The 27,126-nt window shown below is 33.7% G+C and overlaps 1 protein-coding gene and 1 non-coding gene across 5 annotated transcripts in view; one reads left to right on the forward strand and one right to left on the reverse strand.

Annotated features, from left to right (window-relative positions):
- Positions 1 to 27,126, forward strand: part of LOC116337654 — an 83,604-nt gene that overhangs the window by 13,540 nt on the left and 42,938 nt on the right. For 2 of the 4 annotated variants that reach the window (XM_031762403.1, XM_031762406.1), the window contains exon 2: positions 11,749 to 12,016. The gene's annotated coding sequence lies outside the window, so the exon portion shown is untranslated. Of the gene's footprint in view, positions 1 to 11,748; positions 12,017 to 20,339; positions 20,359 to 27,126 lie in introns of those variants that run through there. The other 2 variants (XM_031762404.1, XM_031762405.1) reach the window with 2 other exon arrangements.
- On the reverse strand, positions 19,616 to 19,707 carry Trnap-cgg. The gene is made up of 2 exons: positions 19,672 to 19,707; positions 19,616 to 19,651 (listed from the first exon to the last, which is right to left on the reverse strand). It is a non-coding gene; the product is annotated as a tRNA-Pro (tRNA).

Here is a 27,126-nt window from a genome sequence, read left to right on the forward strand (position 1 = left end):
TTAATTTAAACTTTCGAAAAACTTTTTAACACTTCGCTAGAATTTTAAGCAGAGAAATGCAATCTCACTTTTTTTAGAATGTCAAAGATTGATTGAAATCTTGAAAAAGGTCATTGTTCAAGCCAACGTGTTTTTATTCGTGTTGATCTATTAAATTTGTCACACAATCCGCCCAGGCGGTGGAGAAAATTCACATATTATCACCTTTGGACACACGATGGTATACTTCGCTTTACCAACAACGTTGCATTTTCATCACATTTATATTCCGAACAATTGGCTCGAACTCTTTTTGCTCGTTCAATTGATTTTATCTTATAGATACCTAGGTCAATTGATTATTTATGTAGTTTTATCGTCATTTCAATTCTACGCAGTTTATTTTTCGTTAAATGAGTTTTTTTTTCTTCGTTGAAAATTGCACGACTGCAAATGAACTGTTTGTATTTTAAAATGTCGATTGCCAAAATCGTATGCAAAATTGTGCACTTTTCATTTTGAATGAAACCAAAATCTAAAATAAAAAGTGAGTCCAAATATAGGAAAAATGAATATGAATTAAGGCAATGTAGTTGCCAAGTGAATTTTGTAAGGAAATCGCAATTTCTTTGCAAATGATTTGACGCTGACATACAAAGTAATTCACTTTTCCACCGAATCGGTTTTTTTTTCGCTTTTCACTCGATGCTGTTGCTACTGATGTACCTCGTAGCGGCACCAAATATTTTCCATTTTGAAGAAATTTTACAGACGAACCATAACCATACAGAAACGGTTCCATTCTGATGCATATGTAAATTGAGCTACATAACTATGTGTGTTATACGAATAACAAAAAAAAAAAACACAAAATAAAACAATATTTTTGTTGTTATTTTGAAAATGTTGCTTCCACTGAGAATGAGGAAAGAAATAACAAAATCCAATTACAATCAATCATTTGATTTTCATTCCATGAATGCAAACACTTATGTATACATGTCTTAAACATACCGCACATTGCACTAGACTGTAGCGAATGAGTGAGTGAGCGAGTGTGTTTTAATTTACAAATTCGCATACAAAAAGCATTAACAATCGTCGATATGGTATGGTTAGTGGCTTGTTACTTGCCACTTTTAACATATACAGATCATTATATCAAATGAAATGCACCGAAAAAACAATCCACGAAGATCTATTTGGTTCACTTTTATTATATTTTCTCTGCATACATTGTGTGTGTGTGTATAGTATCTCATTCAGTTTGTTCGGTGATTCGGGTGCATGGTTTGTGTGATATGACACATTCGCTTTTATGCAATCCATGAATTGTTATTTGAAAATCAAACCACCGACGTAGTGAGTGTGTTCAACGTATCTAGACGGCTTTGTGATAATAATTCGCATTAAATGACGCGAAGCCGTTTCTATTTTATTCATGGCGTGTGTATCAGAACCATAAACGGCATTATGGAAGGCTTCAAAGAAATTTGCATGAAATTATGAAGTTGTCGAATGACTAAGTATTAACGATGAGATACGCTAAATTGACGCGCACATTCCGATTTGCAAAATGATTACGGAAAATAATAAAATCACATTTGGAATTGCATGCGTCGTTAGTGCTATAGTACAATTCAATTGACAGTCTAAGCACAGTTTCATTTGTAATTATTGATAGCAAAATAGCGCACAAATATGTTTGACTTGCGATTGCTCAATTGCAACATTTTAACTCTATTGCTAGTTGCCATAGATCAAAAAATAAAATAATTAACTAAGATTTACCAGATTACATCTGATTAAATTCCATCATATAGCGTTATTATTTACATTTCTTTGGCCACAAAAACACAATCAATTAACTGCTTTTGGACATTACTTTCTTTTGTTAGTATTCGCAAATGTATTGAACATTGACCTTTTCAGGAGTTTATAAAAAAATAATAATAAATTAACACCAAATCAAGACGATGCCGATGATTTCATTCATTGTTTTGCCACAATAAAGTTCACCTCGTTGAAAGATGTATTGAAATTTATTGTTGCATCATACCAGCTGGTAATGAACACACATAAAAAATTAGCTGTGAAACTGTAACATCCAACTGTAACATTCAATTTATTGATATTGTGGAAGCATTTGTAGAAATGTCGAATGACAAAATCGAATTCGTTTGTATAACACCATTTCCAACTCCTACCGATTCATTTCGATTCGAAGAGTTGACAAATGTTTATGCTATTTTTCATTTTTGTTCCAAGTGGTTTGTTTTGTTCTATGTGTATTTTGCATAAATGATAGAATCACACAATGTCTACCATCTGAAGTTGTGTGTGTGTGTGTTTAAATCAGCAAGATCGCCTCCAGATCGTTAATATTCCAGCTGCTTGTTTGATTTTGATGCTCAGACTTTTCCGTTGCAATGGGCTGCTATTCCGAATTGATTAGGGAACAGTGAATTCGTGAGGAAATACGGTACAAACCAAACCGAATCAACATTGTAAATATTCCCACTGAAAGTAGTCATATCGAAGAATGTATGGGTTTTTTTCATGTTGTTTTCGAGACAGAGGCAAAAAAGCAAAGAAAAGTGAGTAAACTGCACAGAAAACTGTTGTCTGCATTTTCTTGTTCAAATTCAATGGAATTGCGGTCAATTTTGTTTGTTGTCGTGTTTCGAGTTTTGTTTATTTTTTTTTTTTTTTTTCATTTGTTCGTCAGCAGAAGCGTGTTGTTTGTTGCTCATTCCGGTCCTCTCGGTCAAACTCCCGCGTTTTGAACAAGATAGACGCGCTCGCGCGCACGTATGATCACAATGCATATACCCATGTTGAAAGTCACCGTTTAGAATAGAAAGAAAAGAAAAATGCGCATAAAATGGGAACTTGGATCGTAAAAAAAAACATCGCAAAATAGAATAGATGAAATTGTGTGCGCCTCAACGATGATCAACAATACATAATACCACAGAATATGCATTCAATAGAGAAGCCGTGATTTCTTATTTTCAAATTTGTTGTCTCTCCGACTGGTTTAACAACGACGTTAGCAAGCTATAACCAATACTTTCGATGCTTAAATTAATGGTTGTTCTTGGATGCTGCTTTTTTTTGTAAATTAGTGGAACTCAAATGAATCATCGCATCGTATTGGTCGCGAATTAAAATGCAAGAAAATGGTGCAAAGGTTGAGACTCGACACTGTCGACGGTCGATCAAAAACGTGTAGCAATGAAAGAAACAAGAAAATAAAAAAAGGGCCTAAAATACAAGAATAGAATATGATGTGTCATGGAATTGAGTGTAAGAAACAACTGTTGATATGTTCTTGTTAGAAGAATGCCACACACATTTATAGACATACAAATACATTTGTAAATGTCTCGTGAAAACTATCCATCGGCTGAAAATAAAGTGAACATTTTTCAATGTTTCGAGCGAGTATCTCTTCTTCTTCTTCTTCTTGTTCGCATTGTTTCATCTGGCTGCTGAAAAATAAATAACAATTTAGCGGCAACTTCTTTTCTCATATTCGTATTTAATATATATATATTTTTTAGCGTTTCGCGTACGTGTCCATTGAAGAAATACATATTTGACTTATGCGTTGCTCGCGCACACACACATTTATTGAAATGGGTGAATGGCAAGGCGGATGATGCGACATTGCCATTGCTAACCTCTTTTCAATAACGTTTCGGTGTTTATTTCATCTTCATGCATTATGCTAATCACATAATATCGGTCAATTTCCGATACATATATCTCTTTTTTGTTTTCACATAGAACCAAAAAATACACGTTCGTCCAAAATTATAGATATTATGAGTGCAGAAAGAGAACCCATATATGAAAAAAAAGATGTATTTTAATAATAATGTGTTTTGTCAGCAAAATTAGTAGTGAATAGTTTTGTGGGTCAGATGCTGGTATGCCTCGATTCTTTTTTTTCTCTTTTTCCATCTCTGCGCGTTGCTTTGCACTGGAATGTATTCACTTAAAATACAATGGGTCAATTCAAAAAAAAAAATTCGATAGTCGCACCATCAACACCGCCGCCGCCACCACCAACAACAATATTTTCATTTATATTGTGAATGCACAGCAACTGTTTTAAATTATATTTTTAATGCAGTAGAAAGTTAAGACCGATAAGAAGAGTGAAGCGCAAAGAAATTGTGTTTTTTTTTTGCTGAACTCAAAGGGCAATATTCATCTATTTGAGTTAAATCTTCGATAATTTATTTTGCGCAACGTGCATAGTATAAAGTGTCATAAAGTGTTGGACGGCGATGAAAAGTGATGTTGATCTTTGAGATGAGATGTGTTAAGGCTTTCTTTTTCTTTGCTTCAACGTAATAACTAAAAAAAGGCACCAACCGAAGGCCCGTTGAATACACATGTACACACACCGTGCAAATTATGTACGTGATGTGTGAGTATGCATGCATATATGTGAAATTATAACGGCCTGAGTGTTTCTGCCTTCTTTTTTCTCTCCTTACATCGGCTACGTTGACCGAATATTAAATTAATGCAGTTCAAGCGGTGGCCCACAAGTTATATTATTGTGTGAGCTGCGTTTACTTTCAGATCAACAAATTCCGTACAAGAAAGAAAAGAAAAATAACACCATGCGATACAATATAATTAGAGGTCTTCGGCATATATGTAGACAGTTGCGAATCTGTTGTTTGCTGTATAAAACCAAACCATAATCTTAATGAAAACCTCGAATTTTACAGCACAAGAATACAATGAAAAGAGGTATGAAGCGAGAAAAAAAAGCGAGACTGCCGAGGGAGTAAGAAAAACACGCTTTTGATATGGTATTTAAATGGGTAAATTAAAATTTTTATTTAGCATGTGTGCTCTTTCTTTATTCATTTCTTTGTGCTTGCATCCGATCGATGCTTTCAAACTCATCAATTTCATATCTGTGTATATGTGAAATGTGATTAATGTGCACTGAGCATTGATATTGCCCGAAAAAACGGTACGATCAAGACAATTGGACACAGATAGGGTCTTTCTTTTTCTTTTTTTTTAATCTGACTAATTTACAACATTATATTACTACGTTTTTGTTGTTTTTACATACATTTACATAAAATTCGCTCAATCTCAAGCAATTTTAATTGTATGTTTATCGATTTTATCGTAACAAATGGCCAAGAACATTATAAGCTGCCGACATGAAGCGATGAAAACGTGAATGTTGAGTTAAAATGAAATCAACTCAGCATCTAGTGTATCTGTATTTTGCGGATGTCACATTCTAATTGGACCGACAAAATCAAGAACAAAAAGATGAAAACAACAACCTTCGTGGGTGAGAAACCAGAAGAAAATCCAAAGACAATGATATGAGCACATTGAACTAAATGCGAAATTGCCGTTGCTTCTGTCACAAATTCGCAAAATCTCATCTCTCTCTTTCTTCAAAGATCTTAATAACACATTACAGTTACGGTGTAATATCATTATGCGATGCACATTAGTCATGGACCATTAAAAGTTATGAAAATGTATATATGTATTAAAAATAAGAAAAGAAACGGAAAATACAAAATGCAAATGGAATTCTCACATTCATTCAAATGAAGATTGTGCTTCTGCTGAGATTCGCATCAAGTAGCAATCTCACGGAAAATGTTTGTTGTTGTTTGCTGTCCATTTATCAAAACACAATATGAATAATGCTGTGTTGCATAAAGGATACCTTCTTACGTGAGAGTCACGATTTATAATTCAAATTAAAATTCATCATTGGCTCGATTGCTGTAAAATGGTCCGATTACTGTAAACATAAATCCAACTACCAATAGTGTTTAGACAGTGTAGATTAAGTGACCTATCAAACTCTGTCGATCAGAATAAAATGAAATGGCATAAGATAAAATTGCGGAATAGAAAACCGACTTTAATATCTCACCAATAATGAGTCACAACAACAAAACGATATCGATGTACAAATGATTTTTCGTTGTTGATTTATTGCCCTCTTTCAGTTATAGATCACAATATACATTTGCAGAAAATGAATGCCATAAATTCGCGTCTTAGATAAATGGTCGACTGGTGTTTTGTTCATTTTTCGGACAAACTTTTGTCCATTTCGATTCCCATCAATTAAAAGCAAATTATAATTATCGTAATCTATCTGTCATCGAAATTCTAAACATTTTACGACTGAAATTGACTCAACCACATCGCTTGCAATCGATCTTTTTTTACAATGCAAGCGCTATATTTTTAATAGCTCATCACAACTCAAACAACTCTTTTTCGTAAGGTAAATTATAGAATCTGATTGAAGAGACGAACAAATTGTGTGTTCTCAGAGATCGAATCGTTGTTTATGTAACAAATAGATGAGATACGCGGTACGTTTGTTTTAGCTCATTAGAACAAAGGTCGTTCAAAATTAATCAAATATGGCAGGTATGGTGTGAGCAAAACAATATAGTTCAATTCATTCAGATGAATCCATTTCGATTGAAGTCAAAGTGTCAGAACATCAAATGTATGTGCGTGTGCACAATATTCAAGTACAATGTCATTTCAGAATAATTATTTTATTTTTTGTGTTCCCGTTCGCACATTCAATGCATTTGAGTCCCATTGAGTCAAGCTACAAACGTGCCGAAACGAGCATACATCGTCACTGACATTCACCTGCAATTTGTACGTTAATTGCAATTATTTGCTGATTTCATTTCAGATTAAGGAAGTCAGATTTTCGCGTGTGATTCTTTTCACATTGGCAGACACACACACACACATACCCAAAACAAATCGAAATCGATTCGCATATTTGTTGAAACGAAAAATGAATGTATTTCGTTTTATTTTTCGATAAAATGAGGTTTCAAGAGAGATTGAGAGAGAGAGAAAATTTTCCCAATATTCTTAAATTTATAATTTATTGTTTTGTCGTTTTGAATTCATTCACGATTGTTGAAAAATCATATCATTTTCTCATGACCAAAAAAAAAACACAACAAATCGTGAGATTGAACAAGCAAACGATGCGATATACCAACAACATTTCCAGTTACAAGAGTAGAGTTTTGGTAGAAGTTTAAACGGAAGTACACTTTCCATATGAATCAAATGCGAAAATATTAAGAATAGCGTGTGCATTCTGTGTGTCACGTGATGATTTCGTCGATGAAATTATTAAAGACACAACCGAAACAAAATGAGAAGAGGAAAAAAAACCAGCACACGAAGAAAAGAATGGCAAATTATTCGGCAATAGATCATTTTAAGTGTGCGATTTAACATCGAAAAAGCCACAATATTTTATGTTTATATGTGGCAATTTTCCTTTCACGACCTGTCTTTTCAATGCCTTTCTTTTATAGCGCATCTTCTACAATCCGAATAGAATCACAGAATTAAATTTATTTCAATGAAACCAAACCAAAAGGCTTTCTATAATAAATTATAATGTCTAATATTGAATTGAGCGGCAACACACACAGAGAGACACACAAAAAAAGGTAAACCAAGTAAGAAGAAGATGAAATGGTCAAGTGACAAACTGTATTCTTGGTGAGATGAGGCGAGTTGGGTCAGAGTCAATGACGATTATTCATATTTGTGATGTGTGTGTATGTCGTGAATATCCATGTGCACCATTAGCTGATTCTATGAGAAATGGCGCGTTTCACGACGACACCAAAATGAAATTGATTGCGTGCACTCAATACAAAAAATCTACCACACTAACTTTGAACGAATGTCGTTTCAGCCCATTTTTTATTGAGCTCAAAATGGAATAGGCGCAACCAGACGTACACTCACACATATATATGTCCGTTGTCTCGTGCAAATAAAACTCCAAATAACAACATGAACGAAAAACAAAATTAATAATTTTCTTTGTACCATGCTAATGAGCTGAATTTACCGTTGTAAATTCAATTTCCGATTATTTGTCTCTCTATATGTATGTATGTTGATGTGAGAATCATGTTTAACAAACACCATGTCAACGCCGAACTGTTGTCGGCATTGAGAATATTTTCATCTTGAAACATACATCATGTGAATGTGTGTCTTAAATAGTTAGCGTATATGTTTGTTTCGCTGGTGAATTGGTTCAGTGGGTTCGTTCAAAATAAATCTGTTGACTGCATAAAAACTGAACCAAACTATTGACGCGACGATTATTGTTGAAGATTATCTGCTTGATATAAAACATCACCCATAAAATTACCACAGTGTATTTAATTGGTTTGAAATGAATGAACGTTAAATGCCTTTGTTTCGACTCATCTTAATGTTATGAATGCTACTTTATAAAATTAAAACTAGAATAGATAACGGTATCATCATAAGTTACCTTCAAATTACATAAATTAAAATGTTATCGACGATAATACCGGGGACCAGCGCATTGAGCATACACTCACATCGATCAAAATAAGTACATAATTTGATGAAGATAGATTAAAGAAAGAAACCGAAATGATTGCATTCGGATTGCTGTTTGTGCGGAACAAATACGATCGATTATCGAAAAAATTCAATTACGTGCATATTTGGTGTAAATATATCAATGCATTCATTGTGTTTCGATTTTCAACGGTTGTTTGTTGTTTTCTTCACCGCATCAAAGGCTCGTTGTTTCGTTTTGATTGCATATCACAAAAGTATGAGTACAATTTGTAAACGACTGTCGAAAATACAGCGACGAAATGTCTATTTCATGTTCGGATTGCATTGCATTATGATGAAATTCATCAGATGAATTTGTAAATAAGAAAGAAACACAAATTTCAATTTAAAAAAATATCAATTTTTTGGTTTATCTCTTTTAGTTTTCTGTGTATCCATCCGTGTTTGTGTCTAAACTTCGTAATAGTGATATTTAGAAACTTGTTTCCAATGTGTCATTTTCACATGAAATCATTTTTTTTTCTTTCCGCCTAAAATCACTTTAAATCAACACGGCAATAGTTTAATGTAATAATTGTTTAAACAAAGAATAAAATTAACCAGCATTTGTCGATCCAGGAAACCGATAACATGTAAACATTATATGAATGGAGGTGCGATTGACATGCACATCAACTGTGATGCACAAACAGTGCGACCCGACGAATTGAGACAGAGAAAATTTAAAGGAAATGACAACGCAACGCAAGCCAATATACTGCATGGCTTCTGTAAATTGACACTTTTAATTTGGTGCTTTGATAAATACAAAAAATGGAAAGAAAAAAAAAACAAATGCGCGCACGCACAATGTTTTTGATATATGCGTAAACCAGAGAGACAGTTGAAAAGTGGCTTTCACCGTTTTACACATCACTTAAAATCTAATTGCCGACATGATAATTACCAGAATATCTAAAAGCCGATGCTGATGCGATGTTTGAACGTTGACACAAACACGCGTGTGCCCGGTCGATTTGCATAAAAAGAAATCGATGGCTTAAAAACAGGCACTTATTTTTATTGATCATACAACAATTGAATGTTGAAAGCAAGAGATACAGTGAGAGCAAAAGAGTGTTGGAAAAAGAACAAGCCACCAAATTTTTTTTTAACGAAACGAACGCGTTTTTGTCGGCCCAGATTGTTGTTACTTTTTTGGAACATAATGAAGAAAAGAATTGACTTCTAGACGACCTTAGAGCTCATCAAAAGAATGAATGATCGAGAAAGAGAACAAATGAACGCACATAAAAAAAATGATTGAAATTTTCCGTAGAAAACGCAAGCAAAACAATTGAACCAAATTATAATCGAAATATTCTTTTGATTTGTTCGCATTCGTGAAGAAAATGCCCATTCGATGATTTTTTATTTGAAAATGAGAAAGCCAGACAAAACAAACAATTTATCTTTGAGAGTTGGAAGATAAGAGAATCGGCGTTCGCGTGTAGCGAAATGGATAATAATAGTGATCATCACTTGATATATTGAACAAAGCAAGCGCACAAAAGAGAGAGAGAACGAGCGAGAGAGAGAGAGAGAGTGAGAGTGAAAGAGACAAAAAAGAGGAAAATTCTTTTATACTTTTTGTAGATATAAGCACATGGCACAGTAAAAGTGCAACCATTCACGGTTAGAGAAAAATTAACTCACCTCGGCTTCATGGCATATAAGAAAATCCATTGCAAATGTGTTTGTGTTCTTGCCTGTAAACAATATGAATTGAGAGAAAGAAAAAGAGTAAAGCCTATACATACAAATTGATACAATGAACAAAAAAAAATTGTTTAATAAAATGGTTATTGTTTGACCCCTTGAACTGGAATACTTCGAATCAGTTTTTGTATTGTTGTTTATATTGCTATTCATTAAATAAACATAAATCGCGGCACGGAAAAGAGAGAGAGAGAGAAAATCTTCTGAAATGGAAAATAATCTCAAATTCTCATTTCGCCAATCACCATGTATAATACATTTGGCTAATCGAATGCGCTGAATATATTGTGGTTTGAGGTGCAGATATCCGGCTATCGTATCCAACTGAAGAAAAATCAATCTGCATCGATCGCTCTGAAAATGAACGCTTTTCTTGTGGAACTTGTTATTATTGAATGATCGTTTTGAATAAAAAAAACAGGATAAATCGAATGTGTTTTATATCGTTATTCGATTTATTCAAAAAGAGATTTGTCTGGATTAAAAACAAGCTTCAAGATTATCATTTTAAAAAGAAAGAAAGAACGAAGACCGCCCAAAATCAATGCAATGCAATAAATCGAAGAAATGAGAGAAAAATACATACCAGATACCACAATCGATCCACATGAATATAATTATACCATTGAACAGGTACAGCAAGATGAATTGTCGTGCATTACAAAGCATTCATACATGGGCAAATTAAGTGTACCGACAACTTAAATGTATGTACGTAAATTAAATTGATTGATACAGAACATATTGAGATAGAGTGAAAAAAAAAGCACATCGCATTTGAAATAAATGGCAAAGTGAGCACAAAAATGGCAAAATAGAAAAGAAAATGAATGACAGAAAGAAATACGCGGCCAATGTGTGAAGATACAAAAAGTACAAAAAGAAAAAAATTAAAAGAGAGAAAATGATATGTTGGCGCGTTGCGTACGAATGTGCATGCCGTGACCGAATTACTGCATTTCAATTTTTCTTGAATTCCACCGAGGAGAGAGAGAGAGAGAGAGAGAGAGAGAGAGAGAGAGAGAAAAGAAAAAAGTCGATCTCAAGAAAACGACAACAATCAGAAACATGTGACATTGATCGTTTTGTTTGGAAATGCTGTATGCAACGTTAGCGCGCGTCTGCTGCTAACGAATTTCCATTAGCCAAACGACACCAAAAGCACGATGATCTCTTCTGCGCGAACATCCATTTACTCATTCTCAAACCGTATTTAGTTTGCATGTTTGACAGAAGGAAATCAGTCTGACGTTTATCGCATATATGCATTTTTCCAAAGCCACCGAATAAGCTAAATCCAATTTGTCTGTTTGTTGTTTTCTTTTTTCTTTGTGTGATTTGCCATTTTATTTTTTATTTATTTCTGTACCGTGTCGCGGTAAAACTCTGATGTGCGCATTTGACTTGGTTCTCTTGCGTATATCTATGATAAAAGTCTCACGCTGAGTTTCGAGAGTATTAACCTGATTTTCTTCATTGAGTATTCGTACTATCGGGCGTTCCAATTATATTATAGATTTCTGTCTGATTGCGATTATGATTCAAGCATCCATAATTTGTCCGTTTCCTTTCAATTTTCTTTTCTTTCTGTTGCAGCACAGCACATTATTGTCTATCATATTATCTTTCCGTTGAATTGTGGAAAGTGTATGAGTAGAACAAAAGTTCGATCGGCCTAGAAACAACCAAATTCAATCGAGCACCAGTGACGGCAGCGGTGACAAAAAACAAATCGCAAACATTTTAAAAATCTTACATTGAAACAATTTATGTGAAGAACGATTCATCTAAGACGAATTTACAAAACGGACAGTCATACAGAGTTGCATTACAACTGTGCATTTCAACTCAAGCACACTTAACGGTAAGTTCATTTGTCAATTCATTTTAAGAATTGCAATTTTGTTTCTTCATTGCACAATAATTGAGCGATAGAAAGTATTAAAGGGAGAAGGAGAGAAGAGAGAGAAATGATATACCGTACATTTTTCTTCATTGATTTTGTCTCGAATTGGTGTTCTACACGATTTAATTTGAGCTCGAAAGCGGTGATATTCACTTGAATAATCCATTTTGGATCGAAATTGAATTGACCCCAGAGCAAAGACAACCTTTCGGCATCCACGTATTGTAGGCTAATGTGTACACGTATAATATTTCATTGGAATCTTTCATTGCATTTACACGTATATAATATAAATTTTCAAGTCGAGTGTACCAAGTGGATTATATATTGAAATATTACATTGTAGTTTGGTGAGCTCATCTGATGTCTTTGTTCTCACACACACACATACACTTGTCTTTGAATTTAGTTGTTGGCTGCCGTTTTTTCCCCCCTCAGATTTCAGTTCGAAGAGCAATCTGAACCACGCTCGAACGATAGATTACTTAATGCCAGTCAGAAGGAATAACAACACATCAGCACACAACAGTAACGAAGAAAAATTTGTGCGGTAAAACGGTGAAGCATATGTACACTAGGCAAATTTAATGTGGGAACTATAAAAACAACGAATTTTATAATATCGTAACGGTTAAATGTTTAAAATATGGAAGACAGAGGCGAAGAGAGAGAGTAAGAGAACATACGTTGATATTAAAAAAAAAAAAAAAAAAAAAACGGTGAATGTGGTTTGTGCTTATATATTTTATTTTTCTCTTGGAAAATGTATTTCATTCACGGTGTCGACAACAATGCACCAATGCAAACATAGAATCACATCGTTTCGATTCTCTTTTCGACTTGGAATCAACGACGAGAAAATTGAGCAATCACATCGCAAAATATATCTGAAACATATGATCTGATATTAGTTAGTATTATTATTATACATGTTCAGATTGCATCCAGATCGTTTTGCATTTGAACATTTTTACATATTTTATCGGTTGCACGAAATTTGAAACAAACGAGACAGAAAAAAAATCGATTTCACATTTACCTGCTGCTCTCGTAATCGATATCCAATAAATTTTGATAGACTAATGAATTACAGTTTCCCACTGATTTCTTGAAAGCGTATACAGACATCTGCATTGATTGCAACGGCATTTAGCTTGTCGGCAGTAACCATCTCAAAACTTGCACTTCCGATTAAATAAACAAAATAAAAACAACTCGCTTTTTTTACTCCTCACAACTGTGTGAACGCTGCTTTTTTTTCGTTCGTTAAGGTACGACGAACGGTTCACTTGCTGTTTTGCAATTCAGAAAAGAAAACCCAGTACAGTGAATCAAACGATTGCGAATTTAAAAAAAACGTACACACAAACTCAAGAATCAGAACAATACGCAACACCAACAATTGTACTTGTTAAGATTAATTGATGTTTTGTTTTCGGTTGAGATTGATGATGTTTTCAATTAAAGAATGAAAAAGTGAATAGGCTTTTTTTTATCTCTTCGATTCCTGCCGTAAAACGCACGAAGTGGAATTCCAGCGAACCGGTTCGTAGGCTCTGCTGTTGGGTTGTGAACTCATCACTCAAGTTGATTGATATAATTGAAATCCAAATAAATGCTGAATTAACCAGAACTATGGAGCGAGAAAAAAATCTTTTCCGTTTGACAGTCAGATGATGTTACTCTCTAACTCTTTCTGCTCATGGTAGGCTTCAATTGAATAACAAATAACGAGAATGTTTTATAACATAACCACAAACACCTTTGCACTTCATCAAAAAATTAGCCGTTATACCGGCATTCTTTTGTGACCAAAGTCAGTGAGCGTTATTTCATTTGATTAAATCGAATTTTTAAGTGTTTTTTTTTTTGCTATTCACCGTTTGTCATTTTTCAAAGGGCCAACAGACGCTGACACACCTCATACTTTCGCCAATGCTTGCCAATGTGGTAATTTTACATTTTATTCATCATAAATTAGTTAAACAATTTCCGTAGAATCCTTAAATTTTATGCAACACATAAACCGTGTAGCTTTCAAGCAATAATCGTAACATTTGTCAGTAATATTCATTAATGTGTGTGTGTGTATTTTTTTACCATTTAAATATTTATTCAAATAATGTTAGTGTGCTCTCTGCAAAAGAGCCATCCGTTTATTTAATTTATGGTTTCTACACGACCGAATTGTAAATGCACCGAAGTAAGATTTTAATGAAACAAAAAACAAAAATGCAACAATAGAATTTATACATATATTTCCAGACGCTGCTGAATTTTCTCATTTAATCGAATTACACATCGAGTGCACAATCGAAAGGGCCAGAGAGAGAGAGAAAGAGACTATAAAGTTTTACTCTCGCCGTCAGGCAGATTACATCAAATAAAAGTCGTTAATTGTATACATGGATTCTTTTTTTTTTGTTGAGATGTTGTCTTTGCAAATGACACTGTACCAATGAATACACAATGCACTATTAACACATCCAATAACTTTGAAGTACCCTTTTAAAAAGAATATAGCGAGAGAAGAGATGAAAAACATACTTGTAACGTGGTTGTACTTTGATTTGCTCATAAAACCGTTCATATTTTATTATGTTTATGCCATCGAACGGTATACGAAATGTATACACAATGCGAAATGATCACTTTGCGTTGACTCTATATAGCGCGCACATACAACCAAATCAATCTGACGATGCCCTGCGAATCATTCAATTTAATTTGTTCGATTTCCGCCTTTTCCCTTTAAATTTCGTTTTCTTTTTATCTCGCATAGCGTCACGCATTTTTAACAATGATTTATCTTGTTCCAAATTAAACGCACCGCAGTTGACTGAGGCTCAGTGACTGAGCTTGCAATTCATCAAATCACAAAAAAATGAGAAAATTTTTCGAATGAATTTTTATTATGATTGCACAAAGTGTGTTCGAATTGCTGTTGAATTGTTATATTTATTGGCCTTATGATTTTATGATCACATTTCGGTTGCATATTGTATTGTTTAATATTTATTTAGAGCAAACAATCTAGGCTTTCGATTTTATTTTTTATTTTTTTTCGGCAATCGGTCCACTCACAATTGATTTCGGCTTGAGAAAATTCAATGGTAAACGGAGCAAATCGATATTTGCTTGAATTGAAATTCGCTGTGATCAAGTTTAAAATTAAATATTCATAAAATACGATTGATGGCGATTGTCGTAATCGCGCTGCGCCAATAAAAGTTATTGTAATGAATAAAATAAGTTACGTTATGTTCACATATATATAAGTCAATTTAATTTACAAGAGAACGCACATTTTTACAAGTTCAATCGATACACGTCGATTGTTTCTGGAATCGAATTTTTCGTTCGAGGGCGGCGTTTCCACACATGCTGTGTACCAAAATCATTCTCTTCAATCTATATGTGAACGTCCAACTGTGTGTTCACGAAATTATTCCATTTTCGATTCGAATAATATCATTTTTGCGCACTTGAAATCGATTGAAATCGTTGAATTAGGCTTAGATGCCGAAATATATATTGTTGGTTTTGTTTGTCTGTTTTTTTTTTTTTGTAAAATTGCTCACATACAATTCGTGCATTCACATTTTTGCCGCATTCATGACTGTTCAATGTCATTTTATCTGATTTCAGTTAGAGTGCGATAGAGAACTTTTCAAAATCACAAAATCATTTCATATTTTTCATTCAATTTCGGCATTTAATCAAACGATTAATGATGGACCGAAAGCGGTTGCGGTTATAAAATGCAAAATAAAAAAGAATGTTTGAATGAAAATCCCAACAATTACATAAAATAAAAAATTCCTGGTCACATTCATTACATTCTTGAACATGTCACCACATTTATGGACACAAACTAATTTATCGTATCCCATTTCCTTTTTATCTTTCTCACTCGCAAAACGAACGAATGTGTATTCAAGCGCACATGAAAATTGCATAAGAATGGATGAACACGCAGCACCGAATATCGATCACTAAATACATGCATGCCATACAAACCGATCCGATTACTAATTGAATGATTTGTGGTTTTTGTAGTTTTCAAAATTCCTAAATGGTTAATTTGCTTACGAAATGCACCTACAATATCATGCGAAGTGAATCAAAAAACAGATAATCGAAATAACGTTTTATTCGATATGTTTATGAATTATGAATTCCATATCGCATCGAATTTATGTTTGAAATTTGTCAGTTTATGGCCCACAAAAATCTATGATGTGGCTTTTCGAAATTCAATCGACTTTTGCGCAAAGTGAATGGTTTTTTATGTGTAATCCACGATTGATCCGCATTTGGTTCGAATTGAATTTCAAAGTGAATACACCTTAGCGAACATTTATGAACATAAAGAAAAAAAAAAATAAGGAAAAATTCCTGGTTGCAAAATCGCACCCATATGCTTGTCAAGTATTAAGGCATAAACATCAATGAGATAAATAGAATCCGTTGTAAATCGATTCCATGAAAAGTATAAATTGCTTAATTCGGTTCATTCAAATTGCTCAAGAACGAACAAAAATACATTCATAAATTTCGACAAATGATGAACAAAACGTTTAGTCTTTTAATGCAACGAAGTTATTGCAGCTGTTTTCTCCTTAATCGAATTCTCCAAAGTAAGCGAACTATGCTCAACGCACACCAAGCTACAAAACCAAAAACAAAAACACTTACACAAGTATTTCGTTATTTATGGTCGACACTCTTTTCTTCATTTTTTCGCAATTTGATTCATATGCAAATCCGGTCACAGCAAAACCATTTGCTATTCATTGAATTCTTCACTTTTTTTTCGGCTTAATTTTTGTTTTGTGTAAAGTGTACTGTGTTTTCATATTTGTCACTCAATAAGCGCCAATAATCGTGTCTCCATCCGCATTACTTACACTCACAAAACACACACACACACACACACATTTGCATAAGTGCGACGTTTTGAGCACACACTCATATTAAATGGACGTAAGTTAAAAATTATATCTCTAGTGCAATAAAATTCGTGGCTATTCCCCATTTTGCTTTTGAAAAATGTTATTTATTTATTTATTTAGCTTTCGCTCTTTTTATAGTACATAATGTTCAATGTTATGAGTGTAAACAACAATATTCCTATATGCAAATCATGCAGATATTGAAATTAGAAGCGATCATGCGACTCTCCGAACGAAAAATGTTTAAAAAATGAAAATGAAGACATAAGTGAAAAATCATTTTTCCTGATGAGTAATATGCTATTTAGTTTGGTTGGCTTTTTCAGATGTATGCAGCGTGCATCATGTATTCAATGTATAGGAGCGTCTACCGTATCCCTCATTTCGCCAAATCATCCGACTCACTGCCTATATACGAACTGTGACGATGGAATGTGTTCTCCTTCACTACGCGGTTATAACATGTAATTTTCGAACGAGAATGTCAAAAAATATTAATTGAAAAATTGAAAACAAAAACATTGCGGTTCAAAATAAACAAAAATCCCATCAGACAGATGATACAGTTATTTTTAGATGAACACGTAGTCCATATATAAGATACTCCATCGAGAAAAGAAAAAAAGTGGCAAGAATGTGCATGAAATTTATTCATCAACGATGCAAACGATCTCTCTGTCGCTCTTTCTCTCTCTCACTCTCTTTCTTTCGTCGATTCAAAGAAATAGCTTCTGGAATTTGTAATCTCTACACAAATTTTTTGTGGTTTTGAAATCGATTTTAGAAACGCATATAATGTTGTTTGTCTCGACTGCACACCTCTGTCCGTACTAATTAAAACAATAACGAATACTCATCTCATTTTATGAGCATACACCACAATTTCAATAATGGGATCCGCAGAGATCATCCGCTTAAGGAATTTAAATCACACGAACAGAGTGTTGAGAAAATAATAACAATAATCATCGTCAAACGAAACCATGTACACCTTTGTCAAGAATTTTTATTGAAAAATCTAATAATTGCCGAAATAAACGCAGAAAAAGAAAGGCACACATAATTTAAGCCTACCAAAAACGAAACGTCTGAGTAAAAGACAAAAAAAAAACATTTGAGATGAGAACATTTTTTTGTCGACATCCATATTGAAATGGTTCATAAATAACGTAAATTTGCTGAATACGAATGCATAGCAACACGCATATGTATAAGAAATTCTATTGACTTGTGAATGAGTCTTTTTTTCGTCTTCTGTTTTGTGTCCACTTTTTGTGGGCAAGTACTTACGCTTCCAAATGGTTCTAATGGCAGAATAGGAAAAAAACGTAGAGAAAGAATGAAAAAAAAAAAAACAATTGAGCGAAAGAGAAAAAACAAACCCTTCGTATCTGTTTAATTGAACGCGTCAAGAGACGTAGAAAAACAGCAACGATCACAAATCTCAACACTCGGAATGATGTATGTGCTTCGCACTAGCCAATACGCACAAACTCACATATTAAAGTTAATGACCTTTATATTCATGATATAACAATAATTACAAATAATAAGCGTGGAGCTAAATTTATTTAGTTTTTCTTTCTTTTATTTGCCATTGCATTCACTCATTCATTTTATATGCGCGGTTACAACGCTCACCGACAAAAACAACAACAAAAGCAAAAGAAATATTACGAACGTTGAAACCGAATTGAATACACACAAAAAAATACAGTGACATCAAGCAGGCAAACAGCCTGCAGATGAAAAAAATGAACATTAAAATACATGAGACGCACTTAAAGTAACCTTAAGTAGACGCTATCAAATTGACGCACAGGTTTTAATCAGATTATTTGGTGAATTTGTTCTAAAGAAAATCAACATTTTATGTGACAACAATTGCAAACTTATCAATGCTACATCGTGGCGATAACAAATATTGAGTTTGTGTTTGAACAAAGACACACCGTGTGTTTACCGTTACAGAATTATTTTGCCCTTCTACTTCTTTAGTGACTTCATCTTCTTGCTTGATGATTTTGTTGCTAGAAAAAAGCATGCCGTTTTTATGTTGTTCGCTCTTTGTATGCTGTACAAGTACGTGTACTCTCAAATTGATTCAAATGGGAAAAAATAATCACCATCATTATGTGTTGCTATCGCACGACAAGAAGAACTATTCAAAATCAACACATTCTGACTGAGGGATCAAGTTGTTAGACGATGTACGATTAAAAAGAACGCTAAACGCGAACAAAACAATCGAACGGCATGACATGTTAGTATTGTTTTGTTGTTCATTTTATTGAGGCACTGGGTCATTTATTGATCTAAAAGCAACCGCCGAAAACAAAAACGATTAATGTATAATTTGACAAATAACAATACTTGTGTTATCATCGATCTTGTGTTACCTATAAATTGGCATAAAATGACAACGACACAAACACAAGAGAATGAAAGAAAAGTCTTGTCATTGTTGTAATTTATTGTGATCTTTTACACGAGAAATTCTCTTTTTTTTACGAAAATTGGTTCTATATAGAAATAATGCGGATGTATTGTTGAATAAACGAAAAGTCACATTTGAATTGATGGTTTAGTAAAAAAAATCATTGGGCTCAGCGGAGAATCGAACCCCGGGCCTCTCGCACGTTCGTGTATTTTTGTACACCCGAAGCGAGAATCATACCACTAGACCACTGAGCCGCTTATTTGACACCAATCAAATAATCGCCATTTTGGAACGGCGAATGCGCGTGAACTAAGCGATAAGCAAGTCACAAAAAAAAAACAATTTGTGTGCCATATCGTATTAAATGCTGCGCACGATATATCCGATGTCAATTGCCAGTGGCAAAACACGACACCGCAAAATGAAATCGCATTTGCTCAGCGAATAATCGAATTGTTCACATTTCTTTGACATTTAAAAATCGCAAAGAATATGATGAGAAATGTGGTGGAGAGAGCAAAAGAGACAGAGAAAATAACAACAAATCAGAAAATGAAACAATTTTTTTTCGCTTCGGATTAATTATTTTAAAAAATTATTGTATCCACCATTGTGCTGACTCGCAATGAAATGAAATTCTCAATACTTGACATTCTATTATATATGTGTGTGTGTGTGTTTGTGTCCGTATCAAATTTGTATTATTTTCTGCGTCCAAAACGGATTTCAGTCGCTTGAGAAAACACAGTTTAATTGGATTGAAATTTCATTTTTCGAAGCTCCGTTCTGATTTAGATCTTTTAGTTTGTTTGTTTTTATTTCGGGTTTGCTCTATAATTTACGGTACGGAGAAAATTTTTGACAAACGCTTTATCGTGTGTATGTGGTGTATTACATAGATATATGTGAGTGTGTCTCTTTCATTCGTTGATGATCGTGTGAAAGAAAATCAATACAATATTTGGTCAGGGCAGTGATCACAATGATGTGCGAAAGTTACGGCCGCCGCAAAGAGATTGTTTTATCACTCTGATGGTTGTCATACTCTTTATTCGCTTGTTTTTACCATTTCGAAAGAGTCGGTTGTTTTTTTTTATTCGCGCAAATTATCCACATCAAAATTGAGTCAACTAACGACTGACGAAAAATCAAAGTATAATAACAAACCCAACGAAAAAAAAACGATTTTTTCTGAAATAATTTTTTTTTATAAATGGTTCGACGGTATTATTATACAATTATTACTTTTCTTCTCCATTAACGCACCACGTCAATGCAAAACTGTAATTAGCCATTCGGAAAAAAGAAACACAAATCTATGATATAACTCTCTTTCTCGGCTAGATGAAATGGTGGCGCATGGTAGTTCAGAGAGCGAGAAAAGATAAATGGCTGGCGGAATAATTAAGCGCTCAAGAAGAACTGTCAATTATAATATAAGTAATCGCAACAAATATCGGCAAATATAATCTGGTGCCCTGTATACGCAGCATAAACAATAATACACACAGTGAGACAGTTGTATGAAAAAGAAAGATGTCATGAGGAAACCACATTTCAAATGGCTTAATTAAATTACGGAAAAAAAAATGTGAAAAGAAAATTTGTGAAATCTGCTCAGAAACTGAAGCGAAATGATACATACATGAATGTTTTGAATATCAACGTTGCGCAGAGAGAGAGAGAGAGAGAGAGAGAGAGAGAGAAAGAAAGAAAGAGAGATGTTTAAAGCGAAAACCAAACAAATCTTGATGAGCATTTATTTGTGCAGAGAGAGAAAAATATCGAAAACAAACAATCGCATCAGCTAAAACGTAATCTACGTTGTGTATGTATGCTAAAACATTAGGTACATCTTTGGTAGCGCAATGAGAATGCGAATCAACCATACAATAAACTCATTGAAATTAAACGCAACACACAACTGAATTGTTCATTGTATTGTGTTTCTCACCCATAATTATGCGTGTGTTTTGTTTCTTTAAAAACAAAAATTCCTGTGCCAATTTTCGCTTTTCCCATTGACTTAGTCGAATTCATATGATCGATCCAAACGTTTATGGTTTATTTTTTTTAAACTATTTTTCTCGGTTCATCCACCTGCTTTGCCAAATTACAAAATGAAAAACAAAACAATTTACAATTTTCTCTTTTATTTTGTGACAAATCAAAGAAATAAAGAAGTGAAAATTTATCTAAAAACCAACGACTGATCATTTCTTATTGAAGAACGCCTTCCCGTTGTTTTTCTGCTTTGTTATTTATGCAGAAATTCTCAGCATTCGACTAAAATTCAATATGAACTTTCCACAAGACTCAATCAATCACCTGTAAAGGGCCGGAATTGGCGAACTAAATTTATCGTGCATGTTTTAAAGTGTATCATTTTGCTGAAGGCACAATTCGTTCAATAGATGAACACAAAAAAAGAGAGAATTGAAAAATGGCTACACTTTTGCTTTTGGTTCAAACGAAAGAATGAAATGAATCAAAATTGTTGTTATGATATTTTTTTTCGATGGATTATTTCATCGTTTTATGGTGCTTGCAATTCTTTTGTATATACGGCCTTTGCTTGATTTTGATCTACATTCATGTTGTTGTTATTACACACCTCACAGTTATAGTTGGCCTAGCCAAAATGGCTTCTCTCTCGAACGACGTATAAACTATTAATAATTCGTTTTAGCTAATTTTTTTGTTTTTTTTTTTCTTATATTCAGGCGATTTGTTTTTTTATTGATTTCACTCGTTTATTTGTGTGTCTTTTTTATCTCTGACCACTTTGGTTCGCGGCATTATTCTGATCGATTCGGTGTTTGATCCGAATTTTTTTCTGTTTCTCTCAATCTCTCGCTTTTTCTTTGATATTTTACTTGAAACAAACATTTTTTTTTTCACCTATATATCTTGACTCATTATAATTGTTTTCAAAACATATTTTCATCGTAACATTTAATTGGTGAAAATGCCAAATCGAAAGAAAACATCTACTGCATAACTTTGGCATTATACGGTCACAAAAAAAACTTTTTTTTCGCTGGCTATTTTTGATATTTTCATCGATTGCTTTAGCGCGATATAAATCCAAAAAAAAAAAAAATTGAAAAATACAAATTCTCGATTTTAGCCTTGTTCGTTTGCTCGCCGATTACATAAAGAAACTCAGACACCAAAATGATAATTATGTAGGCGAGAGCATAAAAGAGACCAATTGCAGGCGATCGAGTTTCTTGAGTGTTGGTTGCGCCGTAAAATTCTGATCGTATTATCATAGATTAGTAAAAATATCGCATCGCTTTATTTCCAGAGTCATAATGTCATCTCAATGTGTTACGTACGAAATATCGGACCTTTTTCAGTGCTCTTTGTATTCGACGCACCAGCAAAATTTAATGTGATTTCACATTTGATGCCATTTGCCTGGGAATATGCAATCAATTACCAAATTCATTCAATCCATCATTGGAATCATTTCGTCAGATTTATGCTCAATTCCATTTAGCGTGCCCATTAATGGCGCATATGTGTGTAAATTGGATGTGTGCCATTTGAATTATTTCTTTGTGGGGCCTGATGAAAATTTGTTGTTTTTCACAGTGTAGAAACGCAAATTGAATGAACACACATGGTAGCTTCGACTTCATATTTCACATGTAAATCACGTGGAATTCTTTTTTTTCCCTTTCTCATTTAAATTCAACAAATCGTTTTACGATACCAATTACGGCATAATAAAATGATTATCATAGACAAAAGGATGGCCATATATTATGCCAATTTAAGGTCTTTTTTTCTCACTAATTTCCGCATTTAATTATTTTTTATTCAACTTTGTTTCGGACGCACACAATTATACACATTAATAAATTAGCGAAATAATAGAGTATTTTTATCCTCGACACAAACAGTTCAAATTGAGTCACTGAGATAATTAGCAAATTGAATGAATATTTTCATGTCAACTCAAAACTGCACTTTTCCTATTGTTCCACTGATCTGATGGGAATCGACTTGAGCGAAATAAATTTAAAAAAAAAACAAACAACAAATTTCTTAATGTAAAATCAACTAGATTTCACATTGAATAAAACCATAAGTACTATCAATTGCTATCATTTCTATCGTTGAACAATTGACATAGGCGGGTTATCTTCACAAGTTCGCACAAAAATAAAATGATAATACCCACCGGTCAAAATGAATGGCAGTTAACAAAAAAAAGACCAATCCAGCGATTCCATTTATATTCACAATTAATTGCTTCGCCTTCACATGTGTGGATTGTAATTGTTTTTTGTTTTAACTAAAATCAGAGAGCAATGAAAATGACTTCATTTTTATTGTGGCAAGACAATGATAGAATTGAAATAGTCGTTTCGCTGGAATGGATATTTCACAAAGATAACAATGCATAAACAACATCAACGATCTAGACAAAATATAAGGTGAACGAATTTTTTTTTTCTTTCGCAAAGATTGAAATGAACGGCATTATGTAAAATAAACATATATTTCAAACAAAGATAAGCACTTTGTGTTACTGCACTAGATACAATGGAAGATGAGAGAGACAGAAAAACACAAAAAAAAGTTTAAAGGGAAATTGATGCAATACAATGTGGTATTGCGGTTTGTATCCGGTCAACGAATTGGATTGTTTTAAAAAATAACAATACACACCGATGAAATATACACGAAAAATGTTTTTTTGTTTTTGGGCATATATGCGATGTACCACCAACGAGCACAGTGAATGCAGATGCAGAAGGGAACCAAAATCGCAGTGAAAAAGTATCAATCGTTGCAGTTATATGAAAAGAGAAATGAAAATGCTATTATCAATGTAAAAAATCAGTTTGTGAAAAGAAGCGGCACTTGCAGATCTCTTTTCAATCACATGATTTGTCGAAAGCAACTAGATTGTTGCAGAGTAGCATTTTCCGTTCACACTGAGAGAGGAAGAGAGAGAAAAAAAACTGCCTATGAAGTGAGAGCAAAGACAAATGACAAACTTGAAAAAGGGAATGCTCCATTGAGCTTTGAGCATGAGAAAGAACTTAATTAAAATATGATTGTGTATTGTTATTGTTTCGACTGTTCATTCCCCTCTCCCTTTCCTCTTCATTCATTTCTTGTCTTTATTCAATCAAATTTATAATTTCGTTTGCATCAATAACAAACTGTAAAGTTACACAGAAGGATGATGATGATGATGATGATGATCAAGAATGATCCCCGATGACTTGACATTATCATTTCGTGTGGATCACAATTATGAACGAAAAAATTATATATGAACGAATCGAAACCGTATCGGCAATAATGAAACACGAAACATTTGATTTTAATAACTCTATTACGTTATAGTGTCGGCCTTGTGCGCAATACAGTAATCAATGAAAACACACGTTGTGAGACTTCTTTCATTTTATAAAGATGAAAACCGTATTACCGAACGCTTTTAATTATTATTTCACCTTTACTAATGTCTGACAGTTTAATGAAAACTCAAAACCAATTTTATTTACGATTGAGAGTGAAAGAGTGACGCCAAAATTGACACTCGTGACACACAAATGACAGGCACACGAACCGATCGTTTAAACAGGGCACATGAAATGGGACAAATGAATGGAAACACCAACGGAAGGACAGATAACAAGGGAGAAAGAAAAAGAGAAGAAGAAAAAAATGTATTGAACATCAACTCTTGTCGACATTACAGTTCGAAATGTGATTCGTTGTTATTTTATAATTGTAAGAGTCTAGTTATTTGTAGTTTTGCAGTGAAAGATACGATGAAAAAATAACCGATTTCACTGTGAGTATGAAGAAGCGCATAATTTACAATGGAACATTACGTAATACATTTTGGTTGTTTTTTTTTCTTCTCTGTGCTTTTTTTCGATGTTATGCACAGGCGAAATAGATAAGAACCGATAATTTATCAAAATCATTAACTTCCTTTTCACGTTTTCCTTCGTCATCTTTCGCTCTCTTGCGCTCCCTTCAAATCTCCGGCGCCCAGCCTATATATTGTGTTTTTTTTTCGTTGTTGCGATTGCTTCTTTAATTTTAGCAAATGTTTCCTCTATTTTTTTTCGTTGAGTTGATCATGCAATTCTTGTCTCTTTCAACCTTTAATCATGTCGTCATTGTAATAAATGTTTTATAATCACTTTATCATGCCAATAAACCGTAAAAAAATTGTGCTTAAAGCAGCTGCCTGCTTTCGGTTCCTGTGCTAAATGAAAAAAAAAAACGTAATAATATCAAAATAATAACAAGATGAAGAAGAAAGAATAGCGCAACGCGCGATGACTCTCGCATTCATTCGCCGTGCAAAGACGAATCAATTATTTTGCCAACGTTGATGACTCGCGCGGTACATTGGAATGAATTTAAAACTGCCGTTGTATTAGCTAGATGAGAAAAGAATAAAAAAAAGACAAACACACATACCATTTTTTTCTTCTTCACCTCATTAATTAATGAATAGTTTTGAAGTAGTTCAAAGCGATGCTTCGGCTTTGTTCCCATTTACAGGCACATTGTTTGTGCTTTTGAATCGATTTTAAAATCGCAATCATTCGACTATGACCCATAAACAAAGTGGTAAAAATATTTAAGAAATCGCTCTCGTTGCAATTGTATTTATGTTTCGATCACAGTCATTCTATTGGCGCTCTGATATTGATGAAGATGTAACTGCTGAAATACCTTCATGCGGTTAAAAATAAGATTGGCACGCTTGCCTTTTTGTCTCACCGCACATAATACCATAGTGGCATGCGTAAAGTATTCATTTTATTACTATTATGATGACGATTATGATCAATACATTGATGACGTGTGTGTTATCAGCCAAGCTCCTCTTGGCAAATGCATGACAAATACATACACACGTCATCAAACCGATTTTTGCATGGATTACATTTAACGATCTGTATTAAGTGGTATTTTCCCGCATTGTCATCGTCACGTCATTCAAACGGGGCAAAGAATTTGAGTAGCCGCAACAGGAACAAATCATTTATGTGCGCGATATAAAAATAACTAGTGCTCCATATTCGATGGACACTTTAACACTTTAACCGCATAAACGTTTATAATGTACAGTATAATGGCACATAATTAGTATCTTTCGGCTCTTTCTCTCTCTCACACTTCTTTACCGTTTGCATGCATATTGTGTTATATGTTTTAGACCTCTTCAGATCGATTGCCAACATATATTTTTTTTCGGTTGGTTTATTTGTTTTGTTTCGTGTCGTCGTTGAAAGGAAGATAAAAGTGAAATAAATTTCCAGGAACTGTGTGTATAAAATTTCCTTCGCGTAATTTTATCGTGGCACGAAAAAACAAAACAGACAAGATAGACATTTAGACCTCTAAATTGGAACAAAGCGTTGTCTATGTGTCGTTTTTTTTGCCGTTTATATTTCCTCGCCCATTGAGGAAGACACACAGATAGTTTTTTTTCTTCTGTTTTTCTAAGCAAACATTTTGATATTATTGAGGTGAGGGCAAATCTCTGTTCAGCCGCAATTTTTTTTTTATATTGTTGCCTGTCTTTTCTATCTGACTATTATAATTTTTTAAGTGCGGTTAGGTCTTTAGCATAAATAATGGTGTAGATGTTGTTATTCATGTTCGGTACCCAAATGCAA

Source organism: Contarinia nasturtii, unplaced genomic scaffold (genome assembly GCF_009176525.2).
Source record: "Contarinia nasturtii isolate CC-2019 unplaced genomic scaffold, AAFC_CNas_1.1 Cnas_scaffold_285, whole genome shotgun sequence".
Classification (NCBI taxonomy): domain Eukaryota; kingdom Metazoa; phylum Arthropoda; class Insecta; order Diptera; family Cecidomyiidae; genus Contarinia; species Contarinia nasturtii.